General features: G+C 46.9%; 1 protein-coding gene and 1 long non-coding RNA gene across 3 annotated transcripts in view; both read right to left on the bottom strand.

Moving 5' to 3' along the window:
• Positions 1-20,450, bottom strand: part of LOC134945700 (guanylate-binding protein 1-like) — a 201,873-nt gene that overhangs the window by 16,536 nt on the left and 164,887 nt on the right. The window lies entirely within an intron of this gene.
• Positions 15,478-18,721, bottom strand: LOC134943907 (uncharacterized). The gene is made up of 3 exons (XR_010181823.1): positions 18,649-18,721; positions 16,721-17,368; positions 15,478-15,590 (listed from the first exon to the last, which is right to left on the bottom strand). It is a non-coding gene; the product is annotated as an uncharacterized LOC134943907 (long non-coding RNA).

Here is a 20,450-nt window from a genome sequence, read left to right as displayed (position 1 = left end):
CTCAGCATCTCCGTGCTTCCAGCATCTCCGTGCCTCAGCATCTCTGTGCCTCAGCACCTCCGTGCTTCCAGCACCTCAGTATCTCCGTGACTCAGCATCTCCGTGCCTCAGCATCTCCGTGCCTCAGTGCCTCAGCACCTCCGTGCTTCCAGCACCTCCGTGCATCAGTACCTCCGTGCCTCAGCATCTCCGTGCCTCAGCATCTCCGTGCTTCCAGCACCTCCGTATCTCCGTGACTCAGCATCTCCGTGCCTCAGCACCTCAGTGCCTCAGCATCTCCGTGCCTCAGTGCCTCAGCACCTCCGTGCTTCCAGCACCTCCGTGCATCAATTGGCACAGTGTCTGCAGCGGAATTCGTCCTCCAGAGATTCTCTGACCTTCTGCACTAGGACTCCTGACCAACTGCAGATTTTCTACCAGATGTTACTACAGTTACAAGAACTTTTGCCTAGTATTCTTTCTGTGATGCCTGATCTCTTCAGGAATACTACCAACGTTGTTGATCCTGTTTTGTCCCATCCAGTTAATAGAGTCTCTTCCTCTGCGCAAGGGAAAGTTTTTCATCAGAGCTATCCACGGCCCAAGCTCTCTGAAGCTGAACGTCAGCGGCGTAAGGAGCTACATCTCTGTCTTTACTGTGGAAATTCTGGTCATTTTGTTAAAGACTGCATTCTTCGCAAGCCAGGTAATAGTGACAAATCTCAGTATCATAGTGCTCATGTCTACAAGTCATCCACAGTATCCGATCCTTCTGCTGCTGACGGGGGTATCAAGAATGCTACTCTTCTGAGAGAGACTCAAATTTATGACTGGGGTCCAGTGGTTAAAAGACCTTATCCCAAGTTGGGTGTCCAGAGAAGAATGTTCAAGCCATTTACAGTCACAGAGGAGTCCGTGTCCACAGCCCCAGGAGGGGCGTCTTCAGAGCGTCCAGCCCAAGGAGGGGCGTCTTCAGAGCGTCCAGCCCCAGGAGGGGCATCTTCAGAGCGTCCAGCCCCAGGAGGGGCATCTTCAGAGCGTCCAGCCCCAGTGAGGGGTTCAGAGCGTCCAGCCCCAGAGAGTTTTCAGAGTGCTGCCCAGCCAGAGAGTCTTCAGAGTGCTGCCCAGCCAGAGAGTCTTCAGAGTGCTGCCCAGCCAGAGAGTCTTCAGAGTGCTGCCCAGCCAGAGAGTCTTCAGAGTGCTGCCCAGCCAGAGATTCTACAGAGTGCTGCCCAGCCAGAGATTCTACAGAGTGCTGCCCAGCCAGAGATTCTACAGAGTGCTGCCCAGCCAGAGATTCTACAGAGTGCTGCCCAGCCAGAGATTCTACAGAGTGCTGCCCAGCCAGAGATTCTACAGAGTGCTGCCCAGCCAGAGATTCTACAGAGTGCTGCCCAGCCAGAGATTCTACAGAGTGCTGCCCAGCCAGAGATTCTACAGAGTGCTGCCCAGCCAGAGATTCTACAGAGTGCTGCCCAGCCAGAGATTCTACAGAGTGCTGCCCAGCCAGAGATTCTACAGAGTGCTGCCCAGCCCCGTGAAGAGGGGGCTCTTGCCTCAGCCCAGCCCCGTGAAGTGGGGGCTCTTGCCTCAGCCCAGCCCCGTGAAGTGGGGGCTCTTGCCTCAGCCCAGCCCCGTGAAGTGGGGGCTCTTGCCTCAGCCCAGCCCCGTGAAGTGGGGGCTCTTGCCTCAGCCCAGCCCCGTGAAGAGGGGGCTCTTGCCTTAGTTCAGCCCCGTGAAGAAAGGGCTCAGTCCATCCCGGTTCCAGCCGGTCCAGCAATACTCCAGGCCCAGCCTGGTCAGTCCGTCCCGGTTCCAGCCGGTCCAGCAATACTCCAGGGTCAGCCTGGTCAGTCCGTCCCGGTTCCAGCCGGTCCAGCTATACTCCAGGACCAGCCTGGTCAGTCCGTCCCGGTTTCAGCCGGTCCAGCAATACTCCAGGACCAGCCTGGTCCGTCTCCTTTGGCTCCAGCCAATTCAAGTATCTTCGGATCCAATCCAGTCCTACTCGTCCAGCCAAAGCTTTCTTCAGTTTCATCCTCTAAGCTTTCGTCTGATGGTTTTCCACCTATTTACTTTGATGGAGATTTATTGCAATATGCCGCTCTGGTTGAACAATTTCTCTCTCGGATGGAGTCTGATCCTTTAGGTGCAATAACTCCTTCCAACGTTACTCGATATCTGTTCCTGGCATTCAGAGGAAGAGCTTTGGAGTGGGCCAACATGCTCTTTGAGAGTAATGATCCTGTGTTCCATGACTTACAGACTTTTAGTAACGCTGTAGTTAAAGAATTTAGTCCTAAACCTTTGGAAACTGCATCCACGAAGGTCCTAAATTCTTCTGTATGAATTTCTCAAGTTCCTTTAAGATTCAAGATGGGTGTCCGGAGTCCACCCTTGAAGAGGGGGATACTGTCACAATCCTGACTGTAGGTTTATATTTGGTGACTTACCCCTGCCATCTGTCCTGGATCCTGTGTCTTTTCACTCACGGAGTTAAACAGCTTGTCAGCACTATGAGTTTTCCTGAGTTCTCTGCCTGAGAGGTAATAGTTAATTAGCTCCACCTGTGGTGATCTCCTGTGTGAGGCTGAATTCAGTAATCTGAAGTTCAGGCTTCAGTGTTCTCTCGGCCTGCTAGGCCTTGCTGCACTTCACAGCCTCCTCTAGAGTAGTCACATGACAGTGACTTCACCTGACCCAGAGTTGTCCAATCCTCTGCCAGCCTGAGACTCTCTACATCACCTAATCCTGCCCACCAATCATCAAGGACCAGGAAGTATAAATCAGGAGGCTGAGTTGGAATCTGGGCCAGTTCCTTGTGTCACATACAGCCTTGTGTGGGTCTTAAGCTGAGCTCCCTAAAGGTAACCTTTGTACCTAAGTTCCTGTGGAAACTCTGTTCCCTTGTTACCGTTTGGTTTATTTGTGTGTTGCCATTTGATTTCACCATTTCCCTGAGTCTCAATGTAAAGGCACAGCTGCAATGTTTCGTCTTAAAGGTACAGTACTGAATTCCGTGTTCTCCACTGAAAACCACAGCTGTCGTGTTTCAGTTTTACTACTGTTGTAGTTGGGATCTCCAGGGCTCAGTACCTCGTGCCTCAGCATCTCCGTGCTTCCAGCATCTCCGTGCCTCAACATCTCCGTGCCTCAGCACCTCCGTGCTTCCAGCACCTCAGTATCTCCGTGACTCAGCATCTCCATGCCTCAGCACCTCAGTGCCTCAGCATCTCCGTGCCTCAGTGCCTCAGCACCTCCGTGCTTCCAGCACCTCCGTGCATCAGTACCTCCGTGCCTCAGCATCTCCGTGCCTCAGCACCTCCGTGCTTCCAGCACCTCAGTATCTCCGTGACTCAGCATCTCCGTGCCTCAGCACCTCAGTGCCTCAGCATCTCCGTGCCTCAGTGCCTCAGCACCTCCGTGCTTCCAGCACCTCCGTGCCTCAGTACCTCAGTGCCTCAGTACCTCCGTGCCTCAGTACCTCCGTGCTTCCAGCACCTCAGCATCTCCGTGCCTCAGTGCCTCAGTACCTCCGTGCTTCCAACACCTCGTGCCACAGCACCTCGTGCCACAGCACCTCCGTGCCACAGCACCTCCGTGCCTCAGTACCTCCGTGCTTCAGCATCTCCGTGCTTCCAGCACCTCCGTGCCTCAGCACCCCTACGCACCCCAGTGTCTCTACGCACCCCAGTGCCTCCACGCACCTCAGTGCCTCCACGCACCTCAGTGCCTCCACGTACCTCAGTGTCTCCAAGCACCTCAGTGTCTCCAAGCACCTCAGTGTCTCCAAGCACCTCAGTGTCTCCAAGCACCTCAGTGTCCGCAAGCACCTCAGTGTCCGCAAGCACCTCAGTGTCCGCAAGCACCTCAGTGTCCGCAAGCACCCCGTGCCCTTTAGCACAATTATACCTGGTATTCTTCACTGATTCATCAGTGCCTTTCCAGTTCTGTCTTTCAGGAGACCTTCAGCATGCCTCCTGTCTGCCGACCTAATCCTGCATGAGGAGAACCTAGATTCGGCCATCTTTGCTGCGGTTCCTCTTCCCAGTCACCGGAAGAAACCCAGAGTCCACAACATTTCCAAACCAGGTCAGTGGTAGTATTCACATAATCCTCCAGTCGCCCGCACAGACTTCACTACACCGGGTTCACAAAAACCTCAGTCATGACAATAACCCTGTCTGCAAGAACCAGGGTGTCTCTTCTGTGGTGGCTGCAGAGTGCTCATCTTCTGGAGGGTCGCAGATTCGGCATTCAGGACTGGGTCCTGGTGACCACGGATGCCAGCCTGCGAGGCTGGGGGCAGTCACAAAGGGAAGAAACTTCCAAGGACTATGGACAAGTCAGGAGACTTCCCTTCACATAAATATTCTGGAACTAAGGGCCATCTACAATGCCCTAAGTCAAGCAAAATCCCTGCTCCTACACCAGCCGGTGCTGATCCAGTCAGACAACATCACGGCAGTCGCCCATGTGAATCGACAGGGCGGCACAAGAAGCAGGATGGAAATGACAGAAGCCACAAGAATTCTCCGATGGGCGGAAAATCATGTACTAGCACTGTCAGCAGTGTTCATTCCGGGAGTGGACAACTGGGAAGCAGACTTCCTCAGCAGACACGACCTCCACCCGGGAGAGTGGGGACTTCATCCAGAAGTCTTCCAAATGATTGTACATCAGTGGGGTCGTCCACAGGTGGACATGATGGCGTCCCGCCTAAACAAAAAACTAGAGAGGTATTGCGCCAGGTCAAGAGACCCTCAATCGCTAGCTGTGGACGCTCTGGTGACACTGTGGGTGTACCAGTCAGTTTATGTGTTCCCTCCGCTGCCTCTCATACCAAAGGTATTGAGAATAATAAGAAAGCGAGGAGTAAACACAATTCTCGTGGTTCCGGATTGGCCAAGAAGAACATGGTACCCGGAACTTCAAGAGATGATCTCAGAGGACCCGTGGCCTCTGCCGCTAAGACAAGACCTGCTACAGCAGGGGCCCTGTCTGTTCCAAGACTTACCGCGGCTGCGTTTGACGGCATGGCGGTTGAACGCCGGATCCTGAAAGAAAAGGGCATTCCGGAGGAAGTCATTCCTACGCTTATTAAAGCCAGGAAAGAGGTTACAGCAAATTATTATCACCGCATATGGCGGAAATATGTTGCATGGTGTGAGGCCGAAAAGGCCCCAACTGAGGAATTTCAACTAGGTCGATTTCTGCATTTCCTGCAAGCAGGAGTGAATATGGGCCTAAAACTGGGTTCCATTAAGGTACAGATCTCGGCTCTATCGATTTTCTTTCAGAAAGAACTAGCTTCAGTACCTGAAGTTCAGACATTTGTAAAGGGAGTGCTGCATATTCAGCCCCCATATGTGCCTCTTGTGGCACCTTGGGATCTCAACGTGGTGTTGAGTTTCTTAAAATCACATTGGTTTGAACCACTAAAAACCGTGGATCTGAAATATCTCACGTGGAAGGTGGTTATGTTATTGGCCTTGGCTTCTGCCAGGCGAGTATCAGAATTGGCGGCTTTGTCTTATAAAAGCCCTTATCTGATTTTCCATATGGATAGGGCAGAATTGAGGACTCGTCCCCAGTTTCTCCCTAAGGTGGTGTCAGCGTTTCATTTGAACCAGCCTATTGTGGTGCCTGCAGCCATTAGGGACTTGGAGGACTCCAAGTTGTTAGACGTGGTCAGGGCCCTGAAAATATATGTTTCCAGGACGGCTGGAGTCAGAAAATCTGACTCGCTGTTTATCCTATATGCACCCAACAAGCTGGGTGCTCCTGCTTCTAAGCAGACTATTGCTCGTTGGATTTGTAGTACAATTCAACTTGCACATTCTGTGGCAGGCCTGCCACAGCCAAAATCTGTCAATGCCCATTCCACAAGGAAGGTGGGCTCATCTAGGGCGGCTGCCCGAGGGGTCTCGGCTTTACAACTTTGCCGAGCTGCTACTTGGTCAGGGGCAAACACGTTTGCAAAATTCTATAAATTTGATACCCTGGCTGAGGAGGACCTGGAGTTCTCTCATTCGGTGTTGCAGAGTCATCCGCACTCTCCCGCCCGTTTGGGAGCTTTGGTATAATCCCCATGGTCCTTACGGAGTTCCCAGCATCCACTAGGACGTCAGAGAAAATAAGAATTTACTCACCGGTAATTCTATTTCTCGTAGTCCGTAGTGGATGCTGGGCGCCCATCCCAAGTGCGGTTTATCTGCAATACTTGTACATAGTTATTGTTAACTAAATCGGGTTATTGTTGAGCCATCTGTTGAGAGGCTCAGTTGTTTCATACTGTTAACTGGGTTTCATGTCACGAGTTGTACGGTGTGATTGGTGTGGCTGGTATGAGTCTTACCCGGGATTCAAAATCCTTCCTTATTGTGTACGCTCGTCCGGGCACAGTATCCTAACTGAGGCTTGGAGGAGGTTCATAGTGGGAGGAGCCAGTGCACAGCAGGTAGTCTGAAATCTTTCTAGAGTGCCCAGCCTCCTTCGGAGCCCGCTATTCCCCATGGTCCTTACGGAGTTCCCAGCATCCACTACGGACTACGAGAAATAGAATTACCGGTGAGTAAATTCTTATTTTGATTAAAGCATTTTATATATAAATGTAAATAAATATTTGTCTAGCACTCTGCTATGCCTGTGAACAAAAGATCCGGCATGTTATGACAGGCGGCTAACCGATAAAAGCATATAAAGAATGTGTATTACACAGTATTAAACCCAGGCAGTTATAGCGGCGTTGATAAGTTTTATGTGTCAAATAAAGATGTGTTTAAAAGAAGCAATATTAAAGAATGGCTGCAAAAACAAGATGCGTATACATTACATAAGCCGGTCAGGTAAAAATATAAAAGGAACACTATCTGCATATCGGATATAAATCAACAATGGCAATGCAACTTGGTTTCGCTCATAGGCCCTCTTCCGAGTTGTTCGCTCACTAGCTGCTTTTAGCAGTATTGCACACGCTAAGCCGCCGCCCCCTGGGAGTGAATCTTAGCTTAGCAGAATTGTGAACGAAAGATTCGCAAAATAGCGAAGAGAAAATTCGTAGCAGTTTCTGATAGTGATGAGCGGGTTCGGTTTCCGAGAAACCGAACCCCCCCGATCTTCAGCCTTTTTACACGGGTCCGAGCCATACTCAGATTCTCCCGTATGGCTCGGTTAACCCGAGCGCGCCCAAACGTCATCATCCTGCTGTCGGATTCTCGCGAGATTCGGATTCTATATAAGCAGCCACGCGTCGCCGCCATTTTCACACGTGCATTGAGATTGATAGGGAGATGACGAGGCTGGCGTCCTCTCCGTTTATATAGTTATTAATACTACACAGTTGATCTGATTGCTTAGCTTATTGTGGGGAGGATTGGGGAGCAGCTGTTAGGAGGAGTACAGTGCAGAGTTTTGCTAGTTTTTACTTTTTTATCCGTTCTCTGCCTGAAAAAAACGCTCCATACCATATCTGTGCTCAGTGTGCTGCATGATATATCTGTGCTGAGTGCTCACACTGCTTAATTGTGGGGACTGGGGAGCAGCTATAGCAGGAGTACAGTGCACAGTTTTGCTGACAGTGACCACCAGTATACGTTTGTCTGCCTGAAAAACACTCCTGTGGTGGCTTTTTTTTATACTATAAATGCAGTCTGCTGACAGTGTCCACCAGGTCCATTATACTGTATATAGCAGTACGGTAGGCCACTGCTGTACCTACCTGTGTCGTCACTCGTCGTCCATAAGTATACTATCCATCCATCTACATTGTATACCTGTGGTGTCTTTTTTTTTATACTATAAACGCAGTCTGCTGACAGTGTCCACCAGGTCCATTATACTGTATATAGCAGTACGGTAGGCCACTGCTGTACCTACCTCTGTGTCGTCACTCGACGTCCATAAGTATACTATCCATCCATCAACATTGTATACCTGTGGTGGCTTTTTTTTTTATACTATAGTATAAACGCAGTCTGCTGACAGTGTCCACCAGGTCCATTATACTGTATATAGCAGTACGGTAGGCCACTGCTGTACCTACCTCTGTGCCGTCACTCGTCCATAAGTATACTATCCATCCATCTACATTGTATACCTGTGGTAGCTTTTTTTTATACTATAAACGCAGTCTGCTGACAGTGTCCACCAGGTCCATTATACTGTATATAGCAGTACGGTAGGCCACTGCTGTACCTACCTCTGTGTCGTCACTCGTCGTCCATAAAGTATACTATCCATCCATCTACATTGTATACCTGTGGTGGCTTTTTTTTTTATACTATAGTATAAACGCAGTCTGCTGACAGTGTCCACCAGGTCCATTATACTGTATATAGCAGTACGGTAGGCCACTGCTGTACCTACCTCTGTGTCATCACTCGTCGTCCATAAAGTATACTATCCATCCATCTACATTGTATACCTGTGGTGGCTTTTTTTTTATACTATAAACGCAGTCTGCTGACAGTGTACACCAGGTCCATTATACTGTATATAGCAGTACGGTAGGCCACTGCTGTACCTACCTCTGTGTCGTCACTCGTCGTCCATAAAGTATACTATCCATCCATCTACATTGTATACCTGTGGTGGCTTTTTTTTTTATACTATAGTATAAACGCAGTCTGCTGACAGTGTCCACCAGGTCCATTATACTGTATATAGCAGTACGGTAGGCCCCTGCTGTACCTACCTCTGTGTCATCACTCGTCGTCCATAAGTATACTATCCATCCATCTACATTGTATACCTGTGGTGCCTTTTAGTTGTGCGCATTAAAATATGGAGAACAAAAATGTGGAGGTTAAAAAAATAGGGAAAGATCAAGATCCACTTCCACCTCGTGCTGAAGCTGCTGCCACTAGTCATGGCCGAGACGATGAAATGCCATCAACGTCGTCTGCCAAGGCTGATGCCCAATGTCATAGTACAGAGCATGTAAAATACAAAACATAAAAGATCAGTAAAATGACCCAAAAATCAAAATTAAAAGCGTCTGAGGAGAAGCGTAAACTTGCCAATATGCCATTTACGACACGGAGTGGCAAGGAACGGCTGAGGCCCTGGCCTATGTTCATGGCTAGTGGTTCAGCTTCACATGAGGATGAAACACTCATCCTCTCGCTAGAAAAAAGAAAAGACTTAAGCTGGCAAAAGCACAGCAAAGAACTGTGCGTTCTTCGAAATCACAAATCCCCAGGGAGAGTCCAATTGTGTCGGTTGCGATGCCTGACCTTCCCAACACTGGACGGGAAGAGCATGCGCCTTCCACCATATGCACGCCCCCTGCAAGTGCTGGAAGGAGCACCCGCAGTCCAGTTCCTGATAGTCAAATTGAAGATGTCAGTGTTGAAGTACACCAAGATGAGGATATGGGTGTTGCTGGCGCTGGGGAGGAAATTGACAAGGAGGATTCTGATGGTGAGGTGGTTTGTTTAAGTCAGGCACCCGGGGAGACACCTGTTGTCCGTGGGAGGAATATGGCCATTGACATGCCTGGTCAAAATACAAAAAAAATCAGCTCTTCGATGTGGAATTATTTAATCACAAATGCGGACAACAAGTTTCAAGCCGTGTGTTGCCTTTGTCAAGCTGTAATAAGTAGGGGTAAGGACGTTAACCACCTCGGAACATCCTCCCTTATACGTCACCTGCAGCGCATTCATCATAAGTCAGTGACAAGTTCAAAAACTTTGGGCGACAGCGGAAGCAGTCCACTGACCAGTAAATCCCTTCCTCTTGTAACCAAGCTCCCGCAAACCACACCACCAACTCCCTCAGTGTCAATTTCCTCCTTACCCAGGAAAGCCAATAGTCCTGCAGGCCATGTCACTGGCAAGTCTGACGAGTCCTCTCCTGCCTGGGATTCCTCAGATGCATCCTTGAGTGTAACGCCTACTGCTGCTGGCGCTGCTGTTGTTGCTGCTGGGAGTCGATCGTGATCCCAGAGGGGAAGTTGGAAGACCACTTGTACTACTTCCAGTAAGCAATTGACTGTCCAACAGTCCTTTGCGAGGAAGATGAAATATCACAGCAATCATCCTGCTGCAAAGCGGATAACTGAGGCATTGGCAGCCTGGGCGGTGAGAAACGTGGTTCCGGTATCCATCGTTACTTCAGAGCCAACTATAGACTTGATTGAGGTACTGTGTCCCCGGTACCATATACGATCTAGGTTCCATTTCTCTAGGCTGGCGATACCGAAAATGTACACAGACCTCAGAAAAAGAGTCACCAGTGTGCTAAAAAATGCAGTTGTACCCAATGTCCACTTAACCACGGACATGTGGACAAGTGGAGCAGGGCAGACTCAGGACTATATGACTGTGACAGCCCACTGGGTAGATGTATTGCCTCCCGCTGCAAGAACAGCAGCGGCGGCACCAGTAGCAGCATCTCGCATACGCCAACTCGTTCCTAGGCAGGCTACGCTTTGTATCACCCCTTTCCAGAATACGCACACAGCTGAAAACCTCTTACGGCAACTGAGGAAGATCATCGCAGAATGGCTTACCCCAATTGGACTCTCCTGGGGATTTGTGGCATCTGTCAACGCCAGCAATATTGTGCGTGCATTACATCTGGGCAAATTCCAGCACGTCCCATGTTTTGCACATACCTTGAATTTGGTGGTGCAGAATTATTTAAAAAACGACAGGGGCGTGCAAGAGATGCTGTCGGTGGGCAGAAGAATTGCGGGCCACTTTCGGCGTACAGGCACCGCGTACAGAAGACTGGAGCACCACCAAAAACACCTGCACCTGCCCTGCCATCATCTGAAGCAAGAGGTGGTAACGAGGTGGAATTCAACCCTCTATATGCTTCAGAGGATGGAGGAGCAGCAAAACGCCATTCAAGCCTATACATCTGGCCACGATATAGGCAAAGGAGGTGGAATGCACCTGTCTCAAGCGCAGTGGAGAATGATTTCAACATTGTGCAAGGTTCTGCAACCTTTTGAACTTGCCACGCGTGAAGTCAGTTCAGACACTGCCAGCCTGAGTCAGGTCATTCCCCTCATCAGGCTTTTTCAAAAGAAGCTGGAGACATTGAAGGAGGAGCTAAAACAGAGCAATTCCGCTAGGCATGTGGGACTTGTGGATGGAGCCCTTAATTCGCTTAACCAGGATTCACGGGTAGTCAATCTGTTGAAATCAGAGCACTACATTTTGGCCACCGTGCTCGATCCTAGATTTAAAACCTACGTTGTATCTCTCTTTCCGGCAGACACAAGTCTGCAGGGGTTCAAAGACCTGCTGGTGAGAAAATTGTCAAGTCAAGCAGAACGTGACCCGTCAACAGCTCCATCTTCACATTCTCCCGCAACTGGGGGTGCGAGGAATAGGCTAAGAATTCCGAGCCCACCCGCTGGCGGTGATGCAGGGCAGTCTGGAGCGAGTGCTGACATCTGGTCCGGACTGAAGGACCTGCCAACGATTACTGACATGTCGTCTACTGTCACTGCATATGATTCTGTCACCATTGAAATAATGGTGGAGGATTATATGAGTGACCGCATCCAAGTAGGCACGTCAGACAGTCCGTACGTATACTGGCAGGAAAAAGAGGCAATTTGGAGGCCCTTGCAGAAACTGGCTTTATTCTACCTAAGTTGCCCTCCCTCCAGTGTGTATTCCGAAAGAGTGTTTAGTGCAGCCGCTCACCTTGTCAGCAATCGGCATACGAGGTTACTTCCAGAAAATGTGGAGAATATGATGTTCATTAAAATGAATTATAATCAATTCCTCCGTGGAGACATTCACCAGCAGCAATTGCCTCCAGAAAGTGCACGGGGACCTGAGATGGTGGATTTCAGCAGTGGGGATGAATTAATAATCTGTGAGGAGGGGGATGTACACAGTGAAAGGGGTGATGAATCGGACAATGATGATGAGGTGGACATCTTGCCTCTGTAGAGCCAGTTTGTGCAAGGAGAGATTGATTGCTTCTTTTTTGGTGGGGCCCAAACCAACCAGTCATTTCAGTCACAGTCGTGTGGCAGACCCTGTCGCTGAAATGATGGGTTCGTTAAAGTGTGCATGTCCTGTTTATACAACATAAGGGTGGGTGGGAGGGCCCAAGGACAATTCCATCTTGCACCTCTTTTTTCTTTCATTTTTCTTTGCGTAATGTGCTGTTTGGGGAGTATTTTTTTGAAGGGCCATCCTGCGTGACACTGCAGTGCCACTCCTAGATGGGCCAGGTGTTTGTGTCGGCCACTTGGATCGCTTATCTTAGTCACACAGCTACCTCATTGCGCCTCTTTTTGCTTTGCGTCATGTGCTGTTCGGGGAGTATTTTTTTGAAGGGCCATCCTGCGTGATACTGCAGTGCCACTCCTAGGTGGGCCAGGTGTTTGTGTCGGCCACTTGGGTCGCTTATCTTAGTCACACAGCTACCTCATTGCGCCTCTTTTTTTCTTTGCGTCATGTGCTGTTTGGGGAGTATTTTTTTGAAGGGCCATCCTGCGTGACACTGCAGTGCCACTCCTAGATGGGCCAGGTGTTTGTGTCGGCCACTTGTGTCGCTTATCTTAGTCACACAGCTACCTCATTGTGCCTCTTTTTTTCTTTGCGTCATGTGCTGTTTGGGGAGTATTTTTTTGAAGGGCCATCCTGCGTGACACTGCAGTGCCACTCCTAGGTGGGCCAGGTGTTTGTGTCGGCCACTTGGGTCGCTTATCTTAGTCACACGGCTACCTCATTGCGCCTCTTTTTTTCTTTGCGTCATGTGCTGTTTGGGGAGTATTTTTTTGAAGGGCCATCCTGCCTGACACTGCAGTGCCACTCCTAGATGGGCTAGGTGTTTGTCGGCCACTTGGGTCGCTTATCTTAGTCACACAGCTACCTCATTGCGCCTCTTTTTTCCTTTGCGTCATGTGCTGTTTGGGGAGTATTTTTTTGAAGGGCCATCCTGCGTGACACTGCAGTGCCACTCCTAGGTGGGCCAGGTGTTTGTGTCGGCCACTTGGGTCGCTTATCTTAGTCACACAGCTACCTCATTGTACCTCTTTTTTTCTTTGTGTCATGTGCTGTATGGGGAGTATTTTTTTGAAGGGCAATCCTGCGTGAAACTGCAGTGCCACTCCTAGGTGGGCCAGGTGTTTGTGTCGGCCACTTGGGTCGCTTATCTTAGTCACACAGCTACCTCATTGCGCCTCTTTTTTTCTTTGCGTCATGTGCTGTTTGGGGAGTATTTTTTTGAAGGGCCATCCTGCCTGACACTGCAGTGCCACTCCTAGATGGGCCAGGTGTTTGTGTTGGCCACTTGGGTCGCTTAGCTTAGCCATCCAGCAACCTCGGTGCAAATTTTAGGACTAAAAATAATATTGTGAGGTGTGAGGTGTTCAGAATAGACTGGAAATTAGTGGAAATTATGGTTATTGAGGTTAATTATACTATGGGATCAAAATGACCCCCAAATTCTATGATTTAAGCTGTTTTTTAGGGTTTTTTGAAAAAAAACACCCGAATCCAAAACACACCCGAATCCGACAAAAAAATTTCGGTGAGGTTTTGCCAAAACGCGTCCGAACCCAAAACACGGCCGCGGAACCGAACCCAAAACCAAAACACAAAACCCGAAAAATTTCCGGTGCACATCACTAGTTTCTGAGTAGCTTGAGACTTACTCCTACAGTGCGATCAGTTCAGTGCTTTTCGTTCCTGGTTTGACGTCACAAACACACCTGCGTTCGCCCAGCCACTCCCCCGTTTCTCCAGCTACTCCCGCGTTTTTTCCTGAAACACCAGCGTTTTTTCACACACTCCCATAAAAGTGCCAGTTTCCGCCCAGAAACACCCACTTCCTGTCAATCACATTACGACCAGCAGAACGATGAAAAAACCTTGTAAGGCCGTGAGTAAAATACCAAACTTCGTAGCAAATTTACTTGGCGCAGCCGCAGTGCGAACATTGCGCATGAGCAGTTTGCGATAAATCGCTCCGATGCAAAGTAAAATAACAAGCGAACAACTCAGAATGAGGGCCTTAGATCTTGCGAAGTACAATGATGGATTTAAGTACATACTGTACTAACCATTATCAATATTTTCAGTAAAGATCGTGGGCTAAAAGCCTAACGTCTAAGAACGCTACATCCGTCGCTAATGCTTTTGAAAAACTATTTCAGCAGGGATGTGTACCAAAGAAGCTACAAACCGACTATGGTAAAGAATTTCTAAACAAAACCTTTTTAAAAAAGTGTTCGAAAAATACGATATACATCATTTTACGACTAATAAAGGTGGCTGTCATAGAACGCTTTGATAGAACTTTAAAAACACGGATGTGGCGCTATTTGACAGTGCAGAATACTTTCAGATATATAGATGTTTTACAGGCCTTTATATACAGCTATAATAATACGTACCACAGAACGATTAAGTGTACGCAGTGTGAAGTGAAACCCTTTGAGAATTTTCAAGATGGTGTACGGCGATTACTTTAAAGCCAGTAAACACACGCCGTGTTTAGCCGTTGGTGAACATGTACGTATTTCCAAATACAAGGATGCTTTTCAGAAAGGCTATGAACAGATTTTTTTCGAGGTAATATTTGTAATACGTGGCGTGAACACTAAAGGTCTTAGGCCGCTTTATACGCTGGTGGATCTCTACGGCGAAGAAATTACTGGCAGTTTTTCCCCCGAGGAGTTACAAAGCATACCAAAAAACTATGATAGAATATACAAAGTGGAAAAGATGTTAAAACATTGGCCCTCATTCCGAGTTGTTCGCTAAGTTTTTCGCTCGCACAACATATTCGCAAAGTTGCGTTATTGTCGTAAATGTGCGAACAACCGCCCCCAACTTATTTTTGCTCATTCGTACGCAGTATTACACAAAGTGGGCGTACGCCAAATGACATCGCAGCAATGCGAAAACATCGCAGCAATGCAAAACAATCGCATCAACACATACTTCATAGTAAAAATACTAAGTTGAAGTAGATTTACACATTTCTCAGTAAAAGTGCACATTTTTGCGGAGAAACGCACCACAATGGTTTTTTTACACTATAAAGTGGAATAAGACCTTACAATTGAAAGTCCACAAGCCCTCCTCAATTACGAATCCAATTAGTGAAATGATTTGTAATGTTCATGATCAATTAAGTCTTTTTAAAATTCCTGAAGAACACTTTGTAGCCAGAATTGTACCACATTTTTTAGTTTAATAAACTAGAAATATAGATGTTTGCAATGTGCTTGGTCTAATTTTTTTTTTTATTTTTTAATTGAGTTTTAGTATGTGAATGAAGGTGTTGGCATGTTTTTTAAGTCAATAACAACATATTTTTTGTTTTATTTTTCCAAGAAAATTACTTTAGATGTATGAAATGTTGAAGGTCATAAATGTGTGATCGGCAATCTGCTGCTCCTGTATTGCATTAATAAATACTAAACAGCCGCTTAACTTCAAACAGTTTTTGTTTTTATTGTTTATTTTTTTTAAAAAATATAATTGTTTTTTTTTAATTTTGTTTTTTTGCCAAACTGAACTAATGGACATTTTGCATTTGCTCTACAAGAGCCAGCAAGGCCTGTAAATGTGTTTTCATCTGTTGCAGAATGTCCTCAAAAGAAATTTGATCTCCAACGGCAACATCTGAAATTAAGAGACAACATAAACATTACTAACTTACTCACATTACTTATTATACAAGCACGGCACAAAGCACACTTTAATGCCGGCATGTCCAAACTGCATCCCTCAAGCTGGTGTGAACCTACATAGACCAGCATGCCTTGACACAGTTTTGGGGCCAGGGAATGCCAAAGCTGTGTCAGGGCATGCTGGGATGTGTAGTTTCTCTACAGTTTGAGGTCCGCAGTTTGGACAGGCCTGCTTAATGGCAAAGTTACTACATCATGGCTGTTTTATGGTACATTCATTAGCAGAACACACAAGCCTGCTCAGCCTTTTTTTATATATTTTTTCAGTTTACGAGACCATGGGGTACATTTACTACTATGTGAGTTCTCTTTAAGATGGAGCGTTGCCCATAGCAACCCAGCAAAAATAATAATATTATCTTGTAGAAGTGTTTACACAATTGTAAAGTATAATCTTATTGGTTGCTATGTGCGACAGCCCATGTTAAAGATAACTACCATCTTCGACAATGTGACACCATGTTGGCATTCATTCCCATTTGTTGTTTAATTTTAGTTAAAAATTTAGGGGGTTGGTCCTGCATCATCACACTGCATAAACACATCTTCAGCAGCCCAACATATCATAGCATTCCCACACTCCCTGAAAGCTGCCCTTACTAAATAAGTGGAAACATGTTTGACTGAAACAATAATTATTTTTGAGAATGTAACTTTCACACAAAAAAACAGTGTGTCATTAGGCTGCATAACAAAGTGAAGCATGTGATTTGTAAGTGTAAATATTCAGACTACACAGGCCCAAGTGTAAAAGGCAAACAACATACTAAACTCCACTCAGGTATAACTGTTTCAATGAAAAAGTAACACATATAAACCCTGTTGTCCTGGCAACCCTGGCTACCTAATGAGTGTCAACCTAGAGTGGACACACAAAACATTGCACACATACACACTGTACATATAATGACACTTACACATATGTAAAGGCAACATGTACACCATGATGAAATGTGTTGAAAATTTACCAGGGTCCAAAAATTCAAACACTCCAAAACTGCATGTTTTTGCATTGTAAGTGTAAGTGGGTAATCTTATTTTATAAAAATAAAAAAGACTTACTTTCCTCCGAAACTTCCAGACTCCCGGAATTTCCAGCAGGGGCTTCCTGTGCCCATTCAGTTGGTGGGGATGGTGGCTCGATGGGGGAAGGCGGCTGGATGGGGGAAGGAGGAGTGATTGGGGAAGGAGGAGTGATTGGGGAAGGAGGAGGGATTGGGGCAGGAGGCTGGATGGGGGAAGGAGGCTGGATTTTGGCCGCAAATTCAGAGGGGGGGTCGGATTGAGAGGGCGAGGGGGGCGGTGAAAAATGTAAAGCAATAGAGGGTGAGGGTGGCTCAGATGGGGATGTCGAAGTGGAAGGAGAAGGGGTATGGGAAGGAGGAGAAGGGGTCCCAGAAAGAGATGGAGAGGTGTGGTGAGAAGGGGAATGGAAAGTGGAGTGGGCCAGGGAAGCTGAGGGGGACTGTGAAGCTGAGGGGGAATGTGAAGATGAGGGGGACTGTGAAGATGAGGGGGACTGGGAAGATGAGGGGGACTGGGAAGCTGAGGGGGACTGGGAAGCTGAGGGGGAGTGGGAAGCTGAGGGGGAGTGAGAAGGGGAGGGGGAGTGAGAAGGGGAGGGGGAGTGAGAAGGGGAGGGGGAGTGAGAAGGGGAGGGGGAGTGGGAAGGGGAAGGGGGTGGGGAGTTGTGCCGTTGTTGTTGTTGTCCTACAATGAAAATATTGTTAACTTTTTTTAATCATGCTAAATTACATAGTATTTATTTGTATATATAAATGTTATGGTACATGTTTTTTATTTGTATTTTGAAACTAGAAAACAAAACATGTTAAGATCCTCTTCATGTTGGCCATAGCAAACAAAATGAAGGCAAACTTTAACTTTTAAGCTCATTCCTTAATCTAGTCCATTGAGTCATAGTGATTTGTCTAGGCAACATCACCAGATTACTATTCCAGGGCCCTTATTATATAGCCAGCACTTATCAAGTATTTTGGAGCAGTTTCCTGGCTGCTTCTTATTTCTTGGAAACATGCCCTTGTTTCGTCTCACTTTAATACAGTCAGTACTGTTTCCCCTAACCACACACACTGACCTAATTTACTAAAAAGGAGACTGAAGGTTGCAATTATCCGACCACTTACTGTAAAATGTATTTAATTCAAAGGGGATTCCTGCAGAAATTTATTTTGCAATTGTACAAAAGTATGTGCTCTGCAGGGGTTGCATATATAACATGTGCAGAGAGAGTTAGAGTTGGTTGTTTTTTCCATTTTTGACCATGGAAAATACAGGCTGGTTAATTTAAACTCAACAAATTTAAGAAATGCTTTTACACACCCCACCAAAATATAACTCACTCTGCACATGTTACATATGCTTCCCCTGCAGTGCACATGGTTTGGCACAATGGTTTTCAAAAAAACATTTGGTCTAAATGTGGAAGATCAAGCATTAACACATTTTAAACAAACAAAATTAAGGAATGTAACTTACTTCTGGTATGTAGAGCACGGATTTGCTGGCGGATCTCCGCCAACAAATCTGGAGTCCGCCGGCGGAGATCACTCCAGCGCCGCTCGAGCTGGATGATTGTCCGCCTGCTGCGAACGCGAGTCCGCAGCAGGCGGCGGACCTCCGCGTAGGCCTGGCGCTTCACCCGATTGGGGATGAATCGCCCAACGCGGCCTACGCGGCGGTCCATCACCGCCACCAACACGCGGAGCTCCCGCCTGGAGAACGGTGCTGCACGCATCATGGCAATGGCGTTTTCCTTATTTGGGCATATATTTATAGTGTCTGTTAGCATGTGATTGGCCAAAAATATGTCATTTCTAATAACTTTATTGATATTTGCAATGCTGTGAAGAGCAGTGTTATTTTGCACGTGCGGAAATTCGCATTAGCAGAAGCGAAAATGTTTATTTTAAACAGATAAAACAGACACACACTTTACTGTAAATTAGTCTACATATCTGTGTACTCACCACAGGTCGTGTGATCATTCAGCTGGACAGTCACAAAGTGTCAAACATTGAGTATCATTTGGTTGTGTGTTTGTGTACATAATCAGGATTGGAGGATATAAAAAAAATAAGGGCACTATTTATTATCATTACAGTATTTAAATTATTACAGAAACATTGTCAGCTTAACGTTTTTTTTTTTTTTGGTGTTTCAAAAGAAAAAAACATTCCAACCCAACAACAGCATTCCCCAATCACTTTACAAGAACATACTAAATGCAATCATGTTTAAATATACATAAGCATACTGGGTTGTATTATTTGTGCAAATATAAATGTGAAAAACACTATACCTGAAATGTTCGGCTACAATTCTTGCCCTCACTTGGCTCCCCCTCCGTGTCACACTCCCCCCACCGAAGCGTGCCCCAACCCCTGGCTCCTCATCCGGCAATTCCTCTGCCTGAGGAAGCTCGACACTGCTCCTTACCGCAATATTATGGAGTATTGCGCACAGGACCACTATTTTACTTGCCATCTCCGGCGAATACATGATATCGCCACCCGTGCGGTGGAGCACACGAAAGCGCCCTTTCAGGACACCAATTGTGCGCTCCACCAGCTGCCTAGTGGCAGTAAGCGCGGAGTTAAATGCCATCTGTGGTCCTGGCCTGGGATTACGGTAAGGAGTCATGAGCCAGGGGGTGCAAGGATATCCACGGTCTCCTGTTGGAATAAAGGCAAAATGTAAGAACACCAATTCCATATATTTTTGATACTTTGTTACAGAAATTTTTGAACAACAACTCACCCAATAACCACATGTCTTGGCGTTGACTTGATCTTAATCTGCGCCATATCCCTGATTGTCTAATGACATACGCATCATGGGAGCTTCCTGTAAACTTTGCGTTCAGGGAAAGGATCTGGAGGGATGGCCCACAAACAACCATTACATTCAGAGAATGAAACAGTTTCCTGTTTCTATAAATTTCTTCATTATGTCTTGGTGGCTGAATAGCAACATGTGTGCCATCCACAACCCCAATAACATGTGGGAAGCGACTACCACCTTCCGCAAATTGCCGCTTCACCACATCTAGGGCACCAACATCCAAAGGCATAGCAATAAATTGCTTAACACGTTTGAGGAAAGCCTGGCAGACACGTCGCAGGACCTTACTGAACTGGCCCTGCGACATGCCAACCAGGTCTCCAACCACATGCTGGTATGATGCAGAAGCCAAAAAATGTAACACGGCAAGGAATTGTGTCAATGGTGGTATTGCTGTAGGATACCGAATTTCCGACTCCAGATCACTCTCTATTATGGAGAGAGTGTCTAGGATTAGATGTGGTGGCAGCCGGTATCTACGCACCACCACATCATCTGGCATCCCAAAAAGTAGGACACGGGTTCTGAAAATTGGTGGCCTAGCACGCCTCCGTTGCCTTGGTTGATGAGGAGCCGGCTGTGGTTGTGGGGCTGGCGGTTGGGGTGGGAGTGCTGGCGTGGGTTGGGGAGGTAGGGCTTCTGCCGCAATATGTATTGACATCACACACTTTTTGGAGAGAATGTTAAGAAATGTCAATTTTAATAAAAACAAAGTTTTACTAAATTTACCACAATAACTGTTTTTACAATTGTGGTGTCAACTTACTGCAGGAGCGTACATTTTTTCTGTGTTGAATTCATGTAAAAAAATCCAAAAAAAAATGCAAATAAAACTACATTTAATATTTGGATATAAAAAACATATATTAATGCAAAAAATCATATGAAAAGCAAAAAAAAAACACAAATAAAAAATGTAGTACGTAGT

This window comes from Pseudophryne corroboree, chromosome 7, assembly GCF_028390025.1.
Source record: "Pseudophryne corroboree isolate aPseCor3 chromosome 7, aPseCor3.hap2, whole genome shotgun sequence".
Lineage (NCBI taxonomy): Eukaryota > Metazoa > Chordata > Amphibia > Anura > Myobatrachidae > Pseudophryne > Pseudophryne corroboree.
This window is presented reverse-complemented; position numbering and strand designations above follow the sequence as displayed.